Source organism: Talpa occidentalis, unplaced genomic scaffold, assembly GCF_014898055.3.
Source record: "Talpa occidentalis isolate TD23 unplaced genomic scaffold, MPIMG_talOcc4v2.1 talOcc4.15, whole genome shotgun sequence".
Taxonomy (NCBI): domain Eukaryota; kingdom Metazoa; phylum Chordata; class Mammalia; order Eulipotyphla; family Talpidae; genus Talpa; species Talpa occidentalis.
This window is the reverse complement of record NW_023601543.1, coordinates 47,063,259-47,085,897: the sequence shown is the minus strand read 5'-3', so window position 1 is coordinate 47,085,897 and position 22,639 is coordinate 47,063,259. Positions and strand designations below refer to the sequence as shown.

General features: G+C 36.2%; 1 protein-coding gene and 1 pseudogene across 5 annotated transcripts in view; both read left to right on the top strand.

The window, feature by feature from the left end:
• Positions 1-22,639, top strand: part of EDA (ectodysplasin A) — a 330,732-nt gene that overhangs the window by 47,777 nt on the left and 260,316 nt on the right. The window lies entirely within an intron of this gene.
• Positions 8,768-22,225, top strand: LOC119246389 (60S ribosomal protein L17-like; annotated as a pseudogene).

Sequence of the window (22,639 nt, the reverse complement as noted above, 5' to 3'; positions counted from 1 at the left end):
AGGTTTCAGCTGGATCTGGAGCCATTGCCAGAAAGCCTCATCTGGGTGGAAGATCTGTTTCTCACTGTTGATTGACTGACTGGTGCCTATTGGCTTGGGAGGCTCAATAACAGGTGTGTTATGTGGTCCAAGTGGTCATATAACAGTAAGAGAAGTAGGACAGAAGACCATCAAGGGCCCTTGGAAGCCTTGAGGAGGACTTGGTATTCATTTTAAAGGTAATAGGAATGTATTGAAGGGTTTTCATATAGGATAGGAACTTGATCAAATTTGAGTTCTGAAAGAGTACATAACTGCAAATCGAAGACCTCACAGAAGAAGAAACTGAAGTTCAGAGAGTTTAACTTGTTTATGGCCACAAAATCAGTAAGTGACATATAGTTCTGGAATCCTTGATTCCAAAGCCTCTCCTCTTAATTAAAATTGAGAGAAGGTGAAAAAATTTTAATAAAAATATTATGAGGTAAAGTAGAAGCTAAACATGCAGTTATTAAATGTACTGTGATATTGTGACTTATTATAAGAAATATATATTTGGTCACTGCCCCAATTCCTAACACATAGTTCCTAAACTCTTTGGAATTTCCAATCAAGGTGTACCTTGGTGTGACCTTTGAAAATCCTTTAGGTAATCTAAGGATGGGGATTGGTTGCCAGTGGAGCCAACCTTGTGATTAGAGGGTTGGAAGTTTAATCACTCATGCTGATGGAATGAAGCCTCCATAAAACTCTCAAAAGCACAGAGTTCAGGGAGCTTCCAAGTTGATGAACACATGGAAATTCCCAGAGAGTGGTGAGCTCTAGAGCTAATGGAAGCTCTGTGCCCCTTGCTCATACCTTGCCCTGTGCATCTGTTCCTTCTTGCTGATTCTGATTTATATCCCTTTTTAAATATACTTGTGATCTAATAAGTAAAATGTATCTTTGAGTTCTGTGAGATGCTCTAGAAAATTAATTGAACCCAAGGAGTGAATCACTGGGCCTCTAATTTGTAGCTTGGTTGGTCAGAAGCACAGGTAACAACCTGGACTTGCAGTTGGCATCTGATGTGGGGTGTGGGTACAGTCATGTAGGATTGGATCCTTAACCTGTGGGACCTGATGCTCTCTCCAGGTAGATCATGTCAGAATTGATTTAAATTATAGGACACCTGGCTGGTGTTTGAAAGTTGCTTGTTGTGGGAAAAGAACCCACACACAGGAATTGGTGTTTAAATTGTAGATAACCTTAGTAAATGTATTTCTCCTTCTATTGTCAACCTTAATAAAAATGTTACTTTCGGAAAATCTATTGCCTGTTGAATAGCCCAAAGAATCCAAGGAATGCAAGCTTTAATATGAGCTAGGACTGGTTCTTTACTACTGTAATACCTGATACCTAGAACAATGTCTAGTACTGGTAGACTCACAACAAATAACAGGTGTTATTTTATGCATAAATTGGATCAAAACACATATAAAACAAACAAAAAACTAGTTGTATTTGAATTCTTATGAAATAGAATATTAGATAATGTACATGATAACACCTGAATCGGTTTCAGTGAATTCTGAGTGCTTATAAATGTGAGGCTTGGTAAATTAGTCTAGTTTATTTAGTCCAATTGCCAGAGTCAGTAGGAAATTGGTAGCTATTAACTTGTGTAAATAATGCATTCATAGTGTCTATCTTGGGAGTAGATACTGGGAATCTACTTAACTGACAGATTTATGAGGTAGGGCTATTAATTCTTTACATTTATTGCCTCATAGCAACTTCCTAGTACAATCACATAAGTAAAGTGAATATAAAAACGTCTTTCCTTTGTCTCTTTTAGTATTTGAAATAGCTGACTGCTACCCCCAACCAAGGGTGAAGGAAGAGGTAGTAAGTACTATCTCAGATAAATTTGTCAAGCCAAAGAACTGAAGTAGAGGGTGCTACATTTTTTTAAAGATTCATTTATTTATGCATACAAGAACTGGAGTACAGGCCAGAGGTGCGGGGGGTGAGAGGATTCACCATAGATAGAGTGAGGAACAGAACAGGCAGATTGACTGAAATACACTGCTGAGGGGAGCAGCAGGGGAGACAGGAGAGGTTTGCTGTGCCATGTGTGTAGCTCCCTGCCAGGGGATCGAACTCCTCCTGCAGTGGCTGCTAATAGCTTCATAGCTTGTGTCTTAACCCCTTGTGCCACCAGGGAAGTCCAAGGGTGCTACATTTTTATGGGAAACATAAGTTAATGAGTTTTTTAATATAGTATTTGTGTTCATAGAACAAGGAATACTCCCTGTTGGGTCAGGTAGTATTATACAAGAACATTAAATTTGGAGTAAGAAGACTAGTTCTTCTTCCCATGTGACTTTCTACCTATAATATGGGATAATAACATCTTCCTCATCTCTAGGATATTGTGAAAATCAAAAGGAAATGATGGATGATTGTTCATTCATTCATTCCACAGATATTATTGAATACAACTTTACTAGATGATAGCTATATGGCAGAGAACAAAACAGATAGTATCTGATCCTGATGTAACTTATAGTATAATGACAGAGCCTGTCAATATCTAAGGAAATGTGTTTACAGAGTCCTGTGAGAGAATAACTATAGAGGACCTGCTTTTAATTAGAATGAACAGAGAAGGCCTTGCTAAGGGGGTAACATTGTTACTGAGCTATGGGATGAGAAGATTGGGGGTGGTTCATGCCACATGGTGGGAAAGCTTGTGTGGAAGTCTTGGAGCAAGGAAGCTCTTGGAATATTAAGGGAACTGAGAAAAAAAGAGCAGCATGTATAACTGGAAAGTAGTGAGGAAAAATACGAGGTTATAAAGGCAGGGGGATCCAAATTTTCCTGCCATTGTTGGCAGCAGAGTTTAGATTCTGTGCTAAGTGTGAAGTCCTAAGACCAGGAAAGAGTTTGGCATGTTCCAGGTACAAATGGATGCCAGTGTGATTAGACCCCAGGTGAGTGAACGGGAGGTTGGAATTTTTATGTAAATGCCTGAGGATAATCTGTAGAGGAGATCAATGATGCAGGACAGCAAAAGAGGCAAAATCTTTGAAAGGTGGCACAGGGAGAGAAAATGGAATGTATCATACGAATGGAAGATTAGCCTTTGAGGAGGAGGGGATTTCCCTTATAATAGGAGAAATGAAGAAAAAAAAGTGCAGATGGAGATCAGCTGATAGATTTGGGGGTAGGAAGAGGGAGAGTACCCATCTCTGATGGTACTCTTCTTAAAGAAGTATTATGAGGCAAAATCATCAGGATAGAAGGCAGGGGAGAGTCATGTGAAAGCTTGGGGAAAGAAGAAAAAGATATCAGATAATAGACCTGGAAAGTAAGTTTAATAGAGAAAAGTAGTACTAGATTTCAAACAGGAAGTATTTAGTACTTGTTTATGGTCTGTGATCATGAACTTAAGTGCAACCTGGCAGCAAGACTGTGTGATTTCCTCTAGGAACATTCAGCTGCTCAAGTATGAATTCAGACCAGGAAAATGTTTGAATTCACCCAGGATCAAAGATTTTCTGGACTAGTTTATTGACAAGGGAGAGAGAAGCAGGGAAGTTGAGGAAGTAATTATAAGGATAGCCATTTGAATATGCTAGGTAAGGAGGGAGACAATTGGAGGAGGTTGACGGAAAGTGAGTGCGTGGCAAGCTCTATATATTGGAGTCTTAATGAAGTTCATCCATTTATTCAACAAAGAATTTTAGGGGTTAATGTATATGGTATAAGTATAGAAATTTAGAAGCTATTAAAATTAAATATAAAATGTATAGCTATAAAAGACTGATGGACTAGAGAAGACAAATTATAATTCAGGGTATTTATTGGGGTAAGGGGCAAGTATAAAGTGTAAAGGGATAATTAAGAATGGCAGAGGCATGTTCTTTAGTATAGTCTTAAAGAAAGAGTTTATGAACTTCTCAATAGACTTCACATGTGACTACACAAGCCCATTTGAAAGGAGCTTCACTGTTCAAAAAGTTCATCATTTTTGTCTTTGACCTTTTGCCTCTGGCCTCCATGGAGTTGGTCCAGGAAATAATTTTAGAATTAACTGCCTGAACTCTTTAACTGTCCTGTTAACTACTGCCAATCTGTAATTATCTCATAGGAAAGAAATGAAATATGGTATTTAAAGATGTATATCAAAATGTTAGAGAATTTTATATGCTATTATCATAGAAACAGCTTTCTTTTTTTTTTTAAAGATTTATTTATTTATGCATTCAAGAACTGGGAGGTACAGGCCAGAGGTGTGGGGGTGAGAAGATTCACCAGAGACAGAGTGGGGAGCAGAACAGGCAGAATTACTGAAATACACTGCTGAGGAGAGCAGCGGGGTGAGTCAGGAGAGGTCTGCTGCGCCATATGGGTAGCTCCCTGGCCGGGGATCAAACTCATGCTGTAGTGGATGTGGATAGTTTCATAGGTTGTGTCTCAGCCCCTTGCACCACCAGGGAGGCCCAGAAACAGCTTTCATTTTTTTTGGATTGTTATTACAAAGAAAAGTATACACTAGATATTTGTGTTGCACTCTTACATGTATAAGAGTGTAAGCCCTTTCCCATACTCATTCACTTAACACATATTCACAAACTCCTCCTTATGTTCCAGGGATATGTTAGCAAACAAGATAGTAAAGGTCCTGCCTCAGGAATCTTACATTCCTACATACAGATCTGTGATTGTGTAGGGAAGGTGTCTTCACCTTCTTTTACAGATGTGAAGCTATGTTAGTCAACTTGGAGGACATCTTAGGTCTTCAGACCCCATTTCCAAGTTTGTCTTTCTCCTATTCTGTATTGTTTCCATATTAGCATGGCATTACCTGCTTTAAGTGGTCACTTTATGAAAACTCTGAAGGATTTTGGACCACATATCTTCCCTATGTGTCTGAATTCTGTTGTACTTATGTGCATATGAGATAGCTTAAGAAGGTTCTTCACCATTATATATATCATTAGACTGTAAAAAAACTTTGTTTTTTCTCATTTTTAAACATATTAATATTTACATACATACTAAAAAGGTTAAACTTTTTTATGTGATCATTATTTATTTTATTTTTATTTATATGTATTTTACATCATTGTTCATTTTTAAACAATGATTGCTTTTGTTTTTCCCTTTCAGGTGTAGTCCCCATAGAATTTCCTTCACCAATTCACCTGTGCAACATCACCATAGTCCCCAGTGCTCCTCCCTCCTTCCTGCTGATTCCTCTTTCTCCTCCTCCCCTGCAGGATGTCTCTGGTTTATAATTGTCTGTTTGTTTTTATTTTCTTTTGTTGTGTTTTGTATTGTTATGATTGTTCCCTCTAATGTCTTATTAGGTTCCCCTATATTCCTCCTATAAGTGAAACCATCCAATATTTTCCTTTTTCCTTCTGACTTATTTCACTGAGTGTAATTTCTTCTAGTTCCATCCATGTTGCTGTGAATGGCATGAGTTTATCGTTTTTTGATTGCTGAATAGTATTCCATTGTGTATATATACCACATATATACCACATCTTCTTGATCCAGTCATCTATTTTTGGGCATTTGGGTTGTTTCCAGGTTTTACCTATTGTAAATAGTGCTGCAATAAACATAGGGGTACAGGTGTTCTCCCTAGGAGTGGAATTGTGAGGTCATATGGTAGCTCCATTTTTAGTAGACTGAGGAACCTCCAATCAGCTTTCCGTAGTGGTTGGACCAGTTTGCACTCCCACCAGCTATGTACTGTTCGTAACTTAAATGGGAGTACAGCTGACCTCATGAATCCCTGTGAGGTGCTCTGTGCACAGTAAATGTTCAGATGCTTTTGCCTGGCTAACACTTGTGTGGAGACATTTTTGAGCCTCTCGTGCATTTTAGCCAACTGAGCCCTTTCTGATGGTCAGGGAATCTCTAAGTCTTATCCATTTTTAGTTTCAGTACCATCACTTGGGCATGCATATGCTTTCAAGTCTCACTTCTTTCAATTCACTTGCCTCTATCACAATCCTGATAACTTTTTGCCAACTTGGTGCTTGTACCTAAAAGACTACATTGACTAGTCTCATTAATCCTGTCCCCCTAGTTTACTTGCTCACTCCCTTTTCTGGATTTTTTTCATACTTTCTTCTCTTTCCTCGAACCTCCAACACTGCTGCCCTCCCCCTGGCCCCATTTTCACTTTCAACTGAGAACTTTGCTTGTATTTGCTTAAGAATTTATAAAGAGTAACTTAATATTTTACAAGGGAATTTTGCACACCTTTTTTGACTTAATATCTCTTCTGTACTGGCAAGTGGCTAATTTGAGAGCATTCTTCTTTGGAGTAAATAACTTGCTTACACATTTGGTCCTAGAATTTAGTTTACCTTCTGCTGTTCAGAAGTCATCACCACTTAGGCTGCACAGATCTACCTGTGTTACATTTTTTCATTCTGAAGAAGGAGGCTCCCTACACCTGCCATTTTCACTCACTCAAATGTGTGAGCATTTGTCTATACTCTGATCCTTTTAAATATTACAGTACAAAGAAACAGACTTCCATCACATTCTTTGCCAGATTAATGTACAGTACCACAAAAGATAACCTTTTTGGACTGGCACGTCAGTGATCACTTTTTTTGCTCCAACATGTATGATTTGCAGTTTGATATTCAAGAAAAATATCATTTGCACTGATATCTAAACTAGCTTCTATCTACTTAAATATTAGTGTGCCCTATTTTATCTTTATGTATTAATTGAAAATTCAGCACAAATAAAATTAGGATGAACTTTAATTTTCTAAAACTGTTCCTTTCTTTACTAACAGGTTCTTTTTAGATTAGTTGTTGGTAGACTTTAAATAACTTGATTGAAAAATTAAGCTTATGCCACTTTTCAGGAACATACATTTTGTGAAAAATGATCTACATTTGTACAGGAAGGCCCTGATGTTCACTACCTGAAAACGATGTCACTAAATGGTTCTTCTTTTTCCACCCACACATTGTAGTGACATTAGAGTTTGTATTCTTGACCAAAAACTCGGATCAAATAAATCATAATAAATCATAGATTTAGTCAACAATGTGCCTTCAAAGCAAAGGTATAAGAACTGTAAATCTTTAATTATTTAAAGTAATTAAACATTGTGCTCTAGATGTATAAAATGGACAAAAATGTAGTCTATGCATTATAAAGTATACATAAAGCACTTAAAATACAACCCAAATGTATAGTAACTTACCAAAAAGTAACCTGCTAGCCCCAAGAAATAGATTTTTACTAACACATCCATAATTTCTTTAGCTGTTCTAAAATACAGAAATTGTTGTTGGGTCAGAGAAAGTGAATGGTGTAGATGATCTAAACTTGGTTCTCAAACATGGCAGTGCATCAGTATCACCTAAGGGCTTTATTTTTATTATTTATTATTATTTTTAAATTTTATATATTTTTATATCATTTTTTTATTTTTGCACAATGTATGCATTTTCATCCTGGTTATAGTCCCCATACAATTCCCAGCTCCCTCCTATTTTGATCCTACTCCCTCCTCCCCCGCCATCTGTGTCTGGTTTATATTTCCTTGTTGATTTTGATTTTTCCTTTATTATAATTAGTCCTTTTCCTGGTCTCTTATTTAGGTTTTCTAAATTCCTGCTATGACTGAGACCATCTGGCATTTTTCTTTTTCTTTCTGACTTATTTTTCTGAGCATGATCCCTTCCAGCTCCATCCATGTTGCTGCAAATGGCATGAATTTATCTTTTTTGTTTGCTGAGAAGTATTCCATTGTGTACCACATCTTCTTGATCCAGTCATCTATTTTTGGGCATTTGGGTTGTTCCCATAGCTTAGCTATTGTAAATAGTGCTGCTATAAACATAGGGGTGCAGGTGCCCTTTGGAATTAATGTTTCTGTGTCCTTTGTGTAAATACCTAGGAGTTGAATTGCTGGATCATATGGAAGCTCCAGCTTTAGCAGGTTGAGGATTCTCCACACAGCTTTCCATAGTGGTTGGACCAGTTTGCAGTCTCACCAGCAGTTCAGGAGAGTTCCTTTTTCTTCACATCCTTGCCAACATTTGTTGTAGCTATTTTTTTAAACATGTGCCACTGTCACTGGTGTAAGATGGTATCTCATTTTAGTTTTGATTTGCATTTCCCTGATTACAAGTGATGTTGAACATTTTTTCATATGCCTCTTGGCCATTTGCATTTCCTCTTTGGAGAAGTTTCTTTTTAGCTCTTCTGCCCATTTTTTGACTGGATTGTTTTCTTTGTTTTTGTTGAGTCTCATCAGCTCTTTTTAGATTTTTGTGTTCAGTCCTTTATCATTAGTGTTGTGTGCAAAAATTTTCTCCCAATAGGTGGGGTATCTCTTTGTTTTGATTACTGTCTCTTTTGCTGTATAGAAGCTTTTAAATTTGATGTAGTCCCAGCTGTTGATCTTGACCTTCACTATCACTGCTTTGGGTGATGTGTCTTTAAAGATGTTCCTGAGGTGTATGTCATGTAGTGTTTCGCCTATATTTCCTTCATATATTTTATGGTTTCAGGTCTTATGTCTAGTTCTTTAATCCATTTTGAGTTGGTTTTTGTGCATGGTGTGAGGTGATAGTCAAGCTTCATTCTTTTGCATGTAGCGACCCAGTTTTCCCAGCACCATTTATGCAGATTTCTGGGTCTGTACCCCAGAGACTCTGATTAGATAGGCCTAGGAAGTGTGACAGGAATATGATTTTTTTTAACTCCCTAAAGTGATTCTAATCCAAGGCCAAGTTTCACCCTAGGCACGGATATGTCGGTATGTAATTTTCTTTCTCCTACCTTTTCTATTTTCTGCAAGTGGATACATTCTAAATCATTCCATTAACCATGAAATTTGCAGGTAATAGGTTTAATTAATTTTACATCGAAAAAATTTAGAAATCAAAGAGTATTGAAATTTGATTAATTTAATTAATCATAATTAACTTTACATTTCTTTATTCATCCACACATCTGTAACTTTGAAAGAAATGCATAGTGTTAGGTCATAACTTTGGAAGTGACACTATTTTGAGGGCCATCAGATTTCTTCATAGTTGACTGGGAAGCAATAGGAATTGTCGGGCTATTCATTACTACTCTTTTTTAAAGGAACTCCACATGTCATCTATTTGAGATATTTATAGAAAATTTTCCTTTTCTTAGTAGATTGAAAGCTCTGTGAAGGTAGTGACCCAGTTTTATGTAGCCTCTGTTCTCCCCATAAGTCCCAACATTTGGAAGGAACTCAGTAAATATTTATTGAGCAATGCATTATAGTACCTCCCCCAATTTGAAGGACAGGCATATGATATTTCCTGGCTGCTGTTGTGCACTATTGAGAAAATCTTTTTCTGGACTAGTTGTATTTATAGGTCCCAACATATGAACTTAAAGTTTAATACCATATCATTTAGAGCTGGGAGCCACTTAGATAATGTTACATACTTTATTTTTAGATAAGAAAACTCAAGAAAACTGAGGCCTAGAGAAGAGGGAATGCTTTGTTTAAGGTTACCATGCCAAGTTTTTATCCTTTTCATGTTTTTAATCTTCTTTTCCAATTCATGATATATTTGAATACCTGCTGTATACCAGCCCTCAGGATAATGCCTATTTCTTCTAGAAAGAGACAAGTTTGTTTTCTAAAAATGGGATGAAGTTGGAGGGTAGTGCGCTCTAGATTTTAGGAGAGTGGAGGAAATTTGAAAAAGTTGTGACAGAGAGTGAAAAAGACTATGTCAATTAGAGAAACACAAGCAAGGTTGGTGCATAGTATTTCAGGGTCCTGCTGTATGTACTGGTTTTGATTTTGTATATTGAAACCTATTTATATGTTCTGTGACGTTGTCTGATAATTGACTACTGAATACTGGTAGATAGTAGGAATGATCAATGATTGGGCTTGGTTATATGAGTACAAATATATCATCCTCATCAATAATAACATCTTAGTGAAAGAAAAAAATTGTGATTTTGGCAAAATTTTACTATGGTCGTATTTACTATGGAACCTAATCTGGGTAAGGAGGAAGTAAAGAAAATTCTGCTGAATAGGGAGAAAGTAGAAGAGGCATGGACAGTGAACTGAAAGAATAGTGATAGTAGGAGTAGTTGAACCAGCATCCTGGAAGGTTGTGGTCAGAAAATTCACATTAGTGATTTGGGAGATGGAGTGGTAAAGGGTAACGATAACTTCCAAGTTGTGGGAATGGGTGGTTGACATGGAATGGAAGGAGAAAATCACTGGACGTGGGAAGGGTAAGGAACTGAGAGGTCGTCGCAGCAGATATGCTCTAGCTCGCTTTTATTAAATTATCTTCCTTTTATGTGGTAATAAAATATACTGCACACCCGGCCAATTTTTATTCTATTAAAAAATCATTTAGAAGCAAATTTATTGGAGTAAGGTACATGCATTCTATAGTCTGAGGCAATTCATGAGAACTAATAACATTTGGTAACTATTTCCTCCATATTCAGTAGTTTTACTATAAAATTGAATCAAGGTTTTTTTTTTTTTTTTTAAGGTGGAGGATGGGGGTCTTTTTTAGTGTTCACAAGAAATATGTTTAAATGTCAGCTCTAGGACATAGCTATTCTAGGCTATTCAAAGTCCATTCTCCATGGAATTTGAAGAGCTCTCAGAATGAATATGTTAAATTAGCTGTTGCAGCAAGAAAGATGCATGAATTTTCAATCTTTGCTTGTCTGCTATTTCCTTTTTCTTGGCTCCTGCTCAGGTTTCCTTTTCTAAAAAACTTTTTCTCAACCCCTGATACTTGTAAAGCTACCCTCTTAAATCTCTTCTTCCTTTCATTGCTTTTTATTTATTGGAAAGAGCTATTTTTGTTGAGCTATATTGGAGAGAAAAGAGCCATAATCCCACCAACATAACATGCATCTTTTGTCATATGAGTGTATACTTTATTTGCATATATGTGTGAACTCTACAATTTTAAACACACTATAAGTTTTATGAAGGCAGACAACTTGTCTGTTTTGTCTGCCAATGTGTATCTAGTATGTGTCTATCACATTAGGAGGGGCTCCATGATTAAATGTCAAAGAACGAATAGTGTATATTTTAAATTTATATTTTCTTTTTTTTTCAGCTTAACCTATTAAACACTTTCTTTTTTCTTCATATTCTTTGTTTAACAAGTGTCTTATTATTTTACCATATCATGAACTACTAAGCTGTTTTCCAATAGTATTTTATTATTACTGACCACATCTTCCTGGATTAATGTATTTATTTACTATTATTCTTTTGTTGTTTCATTTTTGTTTATTGTTTTGTGTATGCTTGCATATGAGTTAAAGGTACAGAATCACTGTCTTGAAGTGTTACTACACCACCAAGACACCCACAATCCACCGTAGTCCATTGTGCTCCATTCTCCTATTTCCCCCAACCTCAGTTTTACAGTCAGATTTCTAGGAGTTGTTATTGTTTTGGCATTATCTGATCCTTTATTTTGTTTCTGTATTCCACATATAAGTGACACTATCCAGTATTTGTATTACACCTTCTTACTTATTTTACTTAGCATAAATCCCTCCAGTTCCATCTGTGTTGTCACAAATAGCAAGGGTTTATCTTTTTTTTTACAGCTGAATAGTATTTCATCGTGTACATATACTACATCTTCCTAATCCATGCATCTGTTATTGGGCTCTTAGAGTGTTTCCATTACTTGATTATTGTAAATAGGGCTGCAGTGAACATAGGAGTGCATACATCCCTTCAAATTAGTGTTTTTGTATTATTGGGTAGATTTCTAGGAGTGAAATTCCTGGATCATGTGGTAGATTTTTTTTTAATATTTTGAGAAACCTCCATTCTGTTTTCCATAGGGTCTGGAGCAGTCTACATTCCCACCAACAGTATACGAGGGTTCCTTTTTGTTCCATTTTTAAAGATAAATTCCAAGGAGTGGGATTACTAGACAAAAGGGTATGAACATTTTTATTCTGTTAAGCTTATTGAAAGAATTGCATTTCTCTTAAATGTCTTGCAACTCTCTCAAAGGTCACCGATGGTTTCCCTATTGCCAAAGCAACCCGCTTATTCTAACTTCTCGAAATATTTAATACCAATTTGTCATTACGTCCTTGAAAAACTCTGCTTGCTATGATGACATGGCATTATTTTGGTTCTTTTTCTACCTCCCTAACTGATTTTCTTCCTTGATTCCCCTAAATGTAGCCTTCCCCAAAGTTCTGTCCTACTTACTCCAATACTAGTATCTCTGCTTTAATAACCCCCAAACCGATGTTTCTTAAGATTCAGGCTTACCTGGCTTGATCTCTCATTAGTGTCCCATACCATTTACTCATGTGCAAAAATGAATTACTTTTCCCTCTCCAAATCAGTTTCCCCTAAGTGTTCTATTTCTGCATAATGCTACTGCCCTTCTTGGAGTCTGGATACCATGGAGTCATTTTGATCCTTTGTTCTTCCTTGTTTTAATCATTTTGTTATTATCAATGAATTACTTTTCCCTCTCCAAATCAGTTTCCCCTAAGTGTTCTATTTCTGCATAATGCTACTGCCCTTCTTGGAGTCTGGATACCATGGAGTCATTTTGATCCTTTGTTCTTCCTTGTTTTAATCATTTTGTTATTATCTTTTTATGTAAATTCTAATTCTTCGCTGTCCCATGTTTCTTTTTCTTTGTTTTTCCTCAGTTCATTCACTTATTCAGCAAATATTTATTGAGAACTGTTGTGTGCCAGGCAATATTTAAGGTACCAAGGTTACAGCAGTGAACACAACAGACAGCAGTGAACACAACTGACAAAAATCCTGGTTATCATGGAGCTGATCTCCTAGTGGAAGAAGACACACAGACATATAAGTAAAATATATACACTACCAGATGGTGAAAAAATTATAAGGGAAATAACTGGGGAAGTTGGATTGGTAAGACTAACAAAGTGTGTATATGCACACAATTTTAAATGGTATAATGCAGGAAAGCTAACTGAGAAGGTGATATTGGAGCAAATATTTGAAAGCAGTCAGGAGAGAGCCAGTCAGATCTGAGAGGGGATAAGTAGAGCATTCTGGGCAGAACGACTCAAAAGTATAAAGGCCCTGAGATGAGGGAGAACATCAGTGTTCCACTAGTGGTAAAGTGGCAATGTGATAGAAGCAAAGTGAGTGAGAAGATTTGTAGAAGTTCAGAGAGATGATGGGAGATAACAATATTATATAGGGCTTTGGAGGTTATTGTAAGGATTTGGACTTTTCAGTGTGAATGAAAGGGGAAACCATTGGAAGGTTTCAAGTAAAGGAACAACCCGACTTGACTCTTTTAGCAGAATAATTCTGTTGAGCTGAGACTAGAGTGTTGCAGGGCAAGGGCAGAAGCAGGGAGTAAGTAAGGAGAGTAAGGAGGCTTTTCTTTATTTTTGCAGTAAACCAGGCCTAAGTTGGTTTGGAACTAGGGTAGTGGTGGTGGAAGTCGTGAAAGATTATTGGATTCTGGATTTGCTGCTGATTAGACTCGAGAGGAAACAGAATCAAGAATGACCTCAAGGTTTGCTATGGATTAGAAGAATGAGTTTTTCATTTACTGTTGTTTGTTTCTTTTATGCCATTTCTTGAAACTCCCATAACTTGTTATATATTGTATTGTGTTACATTGTATTGTATTATATTCTTCCTTAGTTGTTTTTCACCTGGTTTATATCAACAGTTTTAACAAATGTTCAGTGGTAAATCTGATCTCCTCTCCTGACTTCTCTCCTCACTCCAGCTTACCCTATAAAGTGAGGCACTAATCATTTGTTCATTTTTGATGGCTTCCTATTACACTTAACTCAGCAGGCAGACTGAGTTCAAGACCCTTTATAGTATGTGCCAAACTTATTTTTTCAGGTTCTATCCTTCAGAGACATTGACTTACTGCTCCTTGAATATAGTGTTTATCAACATCTAATATGCTATAGATCATGCTTATTTGGTATAGCATAATGGTTGAGAACACAGAGTATAGCTTTGGATCATGGTTCCATTCCCCACTTTGTGCTTTTGTGCAGTTTACTTGCCACTGTGTCTTCATTTTCTATATGTAAGATAGGGATAGTAGTAATCTAGTAATCTACTTCAGAGAAATATTTTGAGGATGAGAGGAATTTATATGTAAATTAATTAAAGAATTCCTGGCACATGTTAAGTACTCTAGTGTGTTACCTGTTATTGCTATTACTGTTACTATCTTTGTTCACTCTACATATACACACATGTACACATACATACTCTCCTCCTCCTCCTCTTCTTGTCTTATTCCACCTCCACAATCTCACTATAATATCAACTCCATGAGGGCAAGGATTTTTGTCTTTTTTGTTCACTGCTCTATCCCAAGTAACTGCAACAGTGCCTGACGTGTAATTAAGTAAATTTTTGTGGAATTTGCAGATTGTAGTTTACTCAGTCTAAGGTCCCTACTACTGCTGGGTCTTTTTCTCCTATTAAGAATCCCTTCAACCTACTCTGTTGTATAGAGTACTTTATGATTTTCCGATTCTATTCTTCAGACTTAATTTAATATTTAATTTCTTTGAACTCCTGTGATATCTTGCCAGTGCTTTTGTTATCCTTTCTTTGGCTTTCAATTTACTCATTTCTCTCCAGTCTTGCTTACCAAATATTAAATTCTTAATGTATGATTGTGTATTAATCATTTTTATAATCCTGTGATGTCTCATATAATGCCCTAACATGGTAGATGCCCAATAAACCTTTGTTGATTGAATTGAATGTCTCCTATTTGTATGCTTAGTTTTATATGAATTTTCAGATCTCTAAGTCATATTTCCAAATTATTAAATCTCTGTGCAGTTTACTTTTTTATGTCCTAAGTGTTCAACCTTAGAAACACTGTACTTTTAGCTGCAGTTGCAGAAGTAGATTTGTCTTAATCAAACTTGTTTTACTTGCCTAAGGACTTTGCACCAGATCATAGTTTGCCTGATGGTAAAGTGGAGGATTTATCAAATATGGTAACATATAGCTAGAATCCAGTGTTCTAGTAAATTCACCTAAGAACTAGCATGGAGCAAAAAGGCTTTGTGCAGATAAAGTATATGTCACAAAATCTATTCACTTAAGCTCATGTACTTTACAGGGTAAGCTCCTCAAATCCTCAATCATAATGTATTTACTTATTATGCTTAAATCATAATTATCAGATTTCCTAGCCAACTGCTGCAGAGAGACCATTTTGAAATGTTAGGCTCATAGAAGATAGGAGGGAGGCATAGTAAACAAAGAGTCAGAAACCCAAAAAATAGGCCAATCAAAGTGCTGTGGGACTAATAGTTCTATATTGCTTAATTAGACATTGTAGGCCTCAGTATAGTATAATACAGTGCAGTATATGATAGTAGAGTACAGATGTTTATAATATTGACCCAAATTCATCAAAAATGATCAAATTGTGATCACCATATACTACTTGTGAAGATAAACAGTGTGTATTGTATGTAGGTTTCTGTCCAGTATTTCAAATTAAGAACGATTTGTTTATAAAGTAATACATCCTTAACTAGCTGGACAACTTCGATAACTCTTGAGAAGTTATAGATGATCAAGGTTATTCTGCATCCAGTATATATTTTTCCTGTTAAGTTCACTCTAACTAGAATTGAAATACAATGGCGAGGAAGCATGAGGCAGTAAATCCATAAAAAATGAATTGTTCATTCACACTACATTTATAACATAGGAAATATGATTATAGAACAGATGTTGACTGATTGAAATGCTGTATGCTCAATCATGTTAGTGTTTATTTGATAAGGAATGTCATTTGTTTAACTTTGCTCATTTATTCAGTGACTGTGACCTGGAATTTTATTAGATGCTATATAACTGTACATGTCTACCTACCAGAATGCTGAAAAAATATTAGCTTGAATGAAATTGGATATGAACTTGGGGTATTTTAGTGTGGGGAGTGAAGATGGAAATAAGTCTTTAATTTGGAAGGTTTTCAATTTTAAATCCCTGTTTTATTTAATTTATATATGGGTGCAACAACATAGAAACAACTAATAATCTGGCAATATTCATTACTTGTTTAACTTTTTTCTGAAAACTTGTGTCTTCCTAAAAGCCTTTCCAGTGACTACCCAGGGAGAGAGAACCTAGAAAATTTCCTGAAATGGAACCGTTACAACTGATATGTTTCTGAATAATGGAGAGAACTAAAAATTAATTTTAAAAATGCTGCAGTACTAAACAGCTCTTATATTTGAAATAAATTATTCAACTAATTTTTTATTGTCCCTTGGAGCCAGTTAGCAAATATCTTTTGTGTTGTAGCAAGATTACAGCAAATAATTTCGTGGGAACATTTATTCAAATGTTGTATTTTATTAACTGATAATATCTGGGCCTTTATGATATAGAAACAAGTATAATAAATTTTTGAGTTAATAGATTTAGGACCTAGATAATTTAGAAGAATCATTTCAAAACTTGTATTAGCTATGACATCTGTAACTGGCATTTTAGGTTATCTTGCACCCTATTGCATAATCCAAGATACAGTGAAACGTATTTTAAAAATTAAGACCTAAACAATGTAGTTAGAAAAACTTTATAGTTTTAAGAATAAGATAAATAGGTCTCTAACACCAACACCCCAATGTTTTCATGTATATTTGACACCCTGAGAAAGGCAGAATTGGATTTTTAATTTTCACCAATGCAGGTCAAGAGTTTTTAACCTCTACAAGCTATGAAACCAAAATGAATTAGTTCATAAGGAAATGGTATGTTGTATTAGTGTAGTATGCTATAAAGTATTGCAAGTTTCTTATAATCTCTATAAATAGCCTTTAAACATGTATTTATTTAAAATAGCAATAATAAACCCAATTAATGTTACATAATAGCATTTTTAATGAATAATGACTATTTAGAGCTGTTTCATCAATAAAATTCTTAAGTGAAGTGGTATTTTTCCTACAAAAGGGCATGGTGTTAAAGAATAAAATGGTCACTACGATATTTTGGTGCCCTCTCTTAGTCCATGCCAAGATACCAATGATTTTACTCACCATTGCTCTTTGTTTTGTTTTTCACTTGCTGTTGCTTTTATTGTAAATAGCAGATTTATTGAGATATATATCACATATTATACACATTACCCATTTAAAGCATGCAATTCAGTGGTACTTTCCCGAATTGGATTCCTTTTATATCCTTCTTTTACGTAGATTCCCTAGCTAGGACTTCCAATACTATGTTGAATAAGAGTGGGGAAAGTAGGCATCCTTGTCTGCTACTGAGTATTAGTGGGAAAGCTATCAGTTTTTCACCATTGAGAATAATGTTAGTGTGGGTTTGTCATATATGGACTTTATTATGTTGAGGTATGTACCATGTAGCCCCAGTTTTTTGAGAATTTTAATCACAAATTGATGTTGAATTTTATCAAATGCTTGCTTGGCATGTACTGATATGATTACATGATTTTTATCTTGTCTGTTGTTGATATGGTGAATTACATTGATTTTTAGATATTGAACCACTCATGTCACTCACTGGAAAAAAATCCCACTTGGTCATAGAGTATAATCCTTTTGATGCGTCCTTGAATTTGGTCTACTAATTTTTTTGAGAATTTTTGCATCTATGTCCATTAGGGAATTTCTTTTTCGTGTGTTGCCTTTTTCTGGTTCTAGTACTAGGGTAATGTCGGCCTCCTAAAATGTATTTGGATGTATTTCCTCTTTCTCAATTTTTTTCAAGTGTTTGAGTGAGATAGGTATTAGCTCATCTTTGAAGGTTTGGTAGAACTTACTTGTGAAACTCTCTGGTCCTGGACTTTTGTTTTTTTGGGGGGAATTTTGATTACTGTTACAATTGCCTTGCTTTTAATTATTCTGTTCAAGTTTTCTATATTTTTCATATTCAGTCTCAGATGGTTGTATATTTCTAAGAATTTGTCCATCTCTTCTAGGTTATTCAATTTACTAGCATACAAATATTCCTAGTAATCTCATGATCTTCTGAAATTCTGAGGTATCTTTGTAACTTCTCTTTCATTTTCGATCCTATTTATTTGTTTTTCTCCTTTTTCTTTGTGAACCTAGCTAGAAGTTTGTCTATTTTGTAATTTTTTTTCACAAACAGCTAGCTTTTGGAATGTCTTTTTTATTTTGATTTCATTTATTTCTGCTGTAATTTTTATTAATTTTTTCTTCTATTAAATTTTGATTTTGCTTATTCGTCTTTTTCTAGTTCCTTGAGGTGGAAGATAAGGTTATTTATTTGAGATCCCTCTTGTTTCTTTTTAAAAAAAATATTTATTTATTTATTTATACAAGCACTGGGTACAATCAGAAGTGCAGGAGGGTGAGAGAATTCACCAGAGCCAGATTGGGGAACAGAATAGGCAGACCGATGAAATACACTGCTGAGGGGAGCAGTGGGTGAGTCAGGAGAAGTCTGTCGCATCATGTGGGACCCTCACTGGCGGTTGGGGATCTAACTGGTGCTGCAGAGGCTGCAGGCAGCTTCACAGCCCGGTGCTCAAACACTGCACCAGCAGGGGAGGCCCCCCCCATCTTGTTTCTTGATGTGAATCTGCACTGCTATATACTTCCTGTTAGTATTCCTTTTACTGCATCCCATAAGTTCTGGAAGGTTTTGTCCTTATCATTATTTGTCTCAAGGTATTCTTTAATTTCTTCTTGATGTCCTCATTAGCCCAGTAGTCACTCAATAATGTATTGTTCAGTGTCCACGTAGAGGTTTTCCCTGCTTTTTGTAGTGGTTGATTTCCAGCTTGATACCATTATGGTCAAAAAAGATGCTTGGTATGATTTCAATCTTCACGAATTTGTTGATACTTGTCTTGTGACCCAGTATGTGGTCAGTCCTAGAGAATGTTCATGTGCACCTGAGAAAACTGTATTAAAAATTTTGGGGTGCATTGCCCTGTAAATGTCTATTAAGCCATGTGGACTAATTCTTTGTTGAAGGCTATAATGCCCATATTTATTTTCTGTCTGGTTGAACTGTCCATTGGTGAAAGTAGGGTATTGAAGTCTCCAGCCACAAATGTGTTTTTCCCAATGTCTGTCTTTAGATTTGACAGTAAAGGCCTTATATATTTTTGTTCCCCTTCATTTGATGAGCATATATTGATGAATATTATGTCCCTCATGTATTTTCCTATGCAATCTATGTCTCTTGTCACCTTTTTTTAGGCAGAAATCTATCTTACCTGATAACAGTATGCCTATCCCTGTTTTCCTTTGGGCCCCATTTACTTGTAGGATTGCTTTCCAACCCTTTACTCTAACCCTATGTTTATCTTTGGAACTTGGTCAGATGCATTTCCTGGATACAGTAGAAAGTTGGATTCTGTTTTCTAATCAAAGCAGACACTGTGCCTTTTAATTGGTGAGCTCAATTCATTTACATTTAGAGTGATTATTGACATGGGAAAGTCTGCCAGTATCATCTTATTCTTAATTTTGTGGTTCTTTCTATTTCCTTGTTCAGTTCTTTGTCGATGTCCTCTGTATACACGAGAGCCCCTGTCAACATTTATTGGAGGGGAAGGGGCTAGTGTTTGCAGAGCCCTTCAACTTCTGTTTGTATGAGATGGCCTTTATTTCTCCCTCATATCTGAAGGAGAGCCTTGCTGAATAGAGTATTCTTGACTGGCAGGACATTTGTTTTTCTGATTTTTCTTGTATATCTTTGATCAGCTTTTCTGTGTTTTCTCCCATTTTTTTTATTATTTTTTCATGGTAATTTTGAACTCTGTATCTAATAGAAAAGAGCTTCCATGTCTTTGTGATTGGTTTCTAGAGAGTTACTTTCTCTATGTTGTGGTATTCCCCTGCGGTTGCCATTTGTTGTATTTTTTTTATCTCCCTATTATTTGCTTTCTAAATATTAAGAGTGCAGGGCTTCTACTTTACTGTAGATGATGCTCTATGTCAAGGAGAACTGGGTCTTCAGTGATTTGTGGGAGGGGGGCGTGGAAGATCCTGGATGGCCCATTTTGTTGAGAGTCACGTGTGTAGGCTTGATTCATGCTTGTGTTACTGCTGTTAGCCTTTCTCTCTGGGTTTCAGATCCATGTTTCTGTAGTCTATGGGCTTGTGCATTCCAAGGTGGCTTCTGCATATGCACTTGGTCTCTGTATTTGCCTACTCCTGGGTCAAATAGTTGGGGCAATTGTGCTTTTCTGACCTTTTTCATCCTTCCTGGGAACCCTGTCTACCTGCCTCATCCTAACATTCTCACCTGTATCTCTCACAGTTAGTTCCATTGCAGTCAGTTTTACCATCCCTTGGTGCAGGTATGGGCCAACATTTCCAGCCCTGGCAGCCACCTCTTGCCCCACTCACCTTTTTGTTTTGCTTAGAGTTCAATTTCATCTATGTCTCTTTTGTCCCACGCAATTAGCATTGATCCCCAGTGATTATGAGGATCTCTGGTTGTACCCCATGTTATGATATCCTCTGAGTCCAGTGCCTATTTGCACTTTTTAGTTTATTTGATGTTGCTTGATTTAGTTTATTATTATGTTGTTCAGGATTTTTGTGATTCCATAAATATTGGTCTACAGTTTTGTTTTATTTTGTGATATCTTTATTTGGTTTTGGTATTAAGGTAATATTGACTTCACAGACTAAGTTGGAAAATGTTCTTTAATCTACTATTTCTTGGAAGAGTTTGTGAATGGTGGGTGTTATTTGTCTTTTAATGTATATTAGAATCCACCAGTGAAGCCATCTAAGCCTAGGATTTTCTTTGTGACTAATTTTTTGATTACTAATTCAGTCTTTTATATGTTGTAGTTCTATTCATATTTTCAATTACTTTAGTCAACTTTTTTAGTTTTCTTCTTGCTACGGTATTGCCCATTTCATTTATCTAATTTGTATACATATAATTATTCATAGTACCTTTTTATAATCCCTCCTTCATTCCCAATTTTAATAATCTGAGTCTTATTTTTGCTTCATCAATTTAGCTAAAGGTTTTTCTTTTTTTTAAAGATTTATTTATTGTACAATCACTGGGTACAGTCAAAGGCACGGGAGGGTGAGAGAATTCACCAGAGCCAGAGCAGAGAGCAGAACAGGCAGACTGCTGAGGGGAGCAGCAGGCAGCAGGAGAGGTCTGCGTGCCATGTGGGACCCTCACCTCGTGGCCGGGGATCGAACCGGCGCTGCAGAGGCTGTAGGCAGCTTCGCAACTTAGTTTTCAACTGCTGCACCACCGGGGAGGCCCAGGATTTTCAAATTTTTTTTAGAGTTTTGTTTTTTTAAGATTTATTTATTTATACAAGCACTGGAGTACAGGCCAGAGGCACAGGAGGGTGAGAGAATTCACCAGAGACAAAGCAGGGAGCAGAACAGGCAGAAGGACTGAAGTACACTGCTGAGGGGAGCAGTGGGAGAGACAGGAGAGGTCTGCCTTGCCATGTAGGAATCTCCCTGGCCGGCCGGGAATCTAACTAGCACTGCAGAGGCTGCGGCTAGGTTAACAACACTGCACTCAACCCGCTCTGCCACCGGGGAGGCCCAAGGTTTTTCATTTTTAAAATTATTTTTAAAGAGAGGGTGAGTTCTCAAGAATTCTCCCAGTAACCACTGCTCTTCCTCTTCTCATATGTCACCTTAGGAGATATCTGAAAATGTTCACTACTCACTTGACCCAGAAAATCCTACAAAGTCATGCAAGTTAAGAGATTCAAATCTTCATGTTCATTTTAAGAATGCTTGTTAAACTGCACAGGCCATCAAGGGTATGCATATCTGAAAAGCCACGAACTATCTGAAAGCTGTCAATCTACAGAAGTAGCATGTGACATTTGGTTGGTGTGTGCAGACCAAATTGTGGGCTAGACTATAGGGTTGGTAGCCCAAATAAAGTGCTGAATTTTTACTGCATATGCCTAAACATGCAGAGAGTAATACTAAACGTAAGGGTTTAGATGTAGATTCTCTCACCATTGTGCACATACAGGTGAACAAAGCACCCAAGATGTTTCTCAGAATTTACAGAGCTCATTATTGGATTAACACCCACGTGAGCTCTCCTTGCTGAACTGAGATGATCCTTACTGAAAAAGAGCAGATTGTTCCTAAACCAGAAGGGAAGGTTGCAAAGAAGAAAAAGATATCCTACAATAACTGAAGATGATAAAAATTGGCCCATGAATAAGCTCAACATAAAATAAATGGAAGTAAAGAATTAAAGTTGGATCAGATAACTATCTTTAACTAAATAAATTATATACCACTATTTGAAAGTTCTGATAACTTTTAGAGTTTTTATTCACTATATGTAATAGTGTGAAATTATTATAAAAGTTCATTAAAAGGTCATATATACTACCTCTCAGAAATGTTGAAAGTTATCTTAGATATGGTGTTATCCTCCAAGAATTGAGAAATTATTTCTATAGATATTTGATAAGAATATTAAATTACTACTGAGATAAGAAAAAGATGAAAATAATAAAGAACATGATAATGATATATAAAATCTCATTTGTGCTTTTAGATTCATCTATGATTAATATTAAATTATGATTGTTTCATATGATTCCATTCAGAAATTGGTTTATTCCTAACTTAATGAAAATAA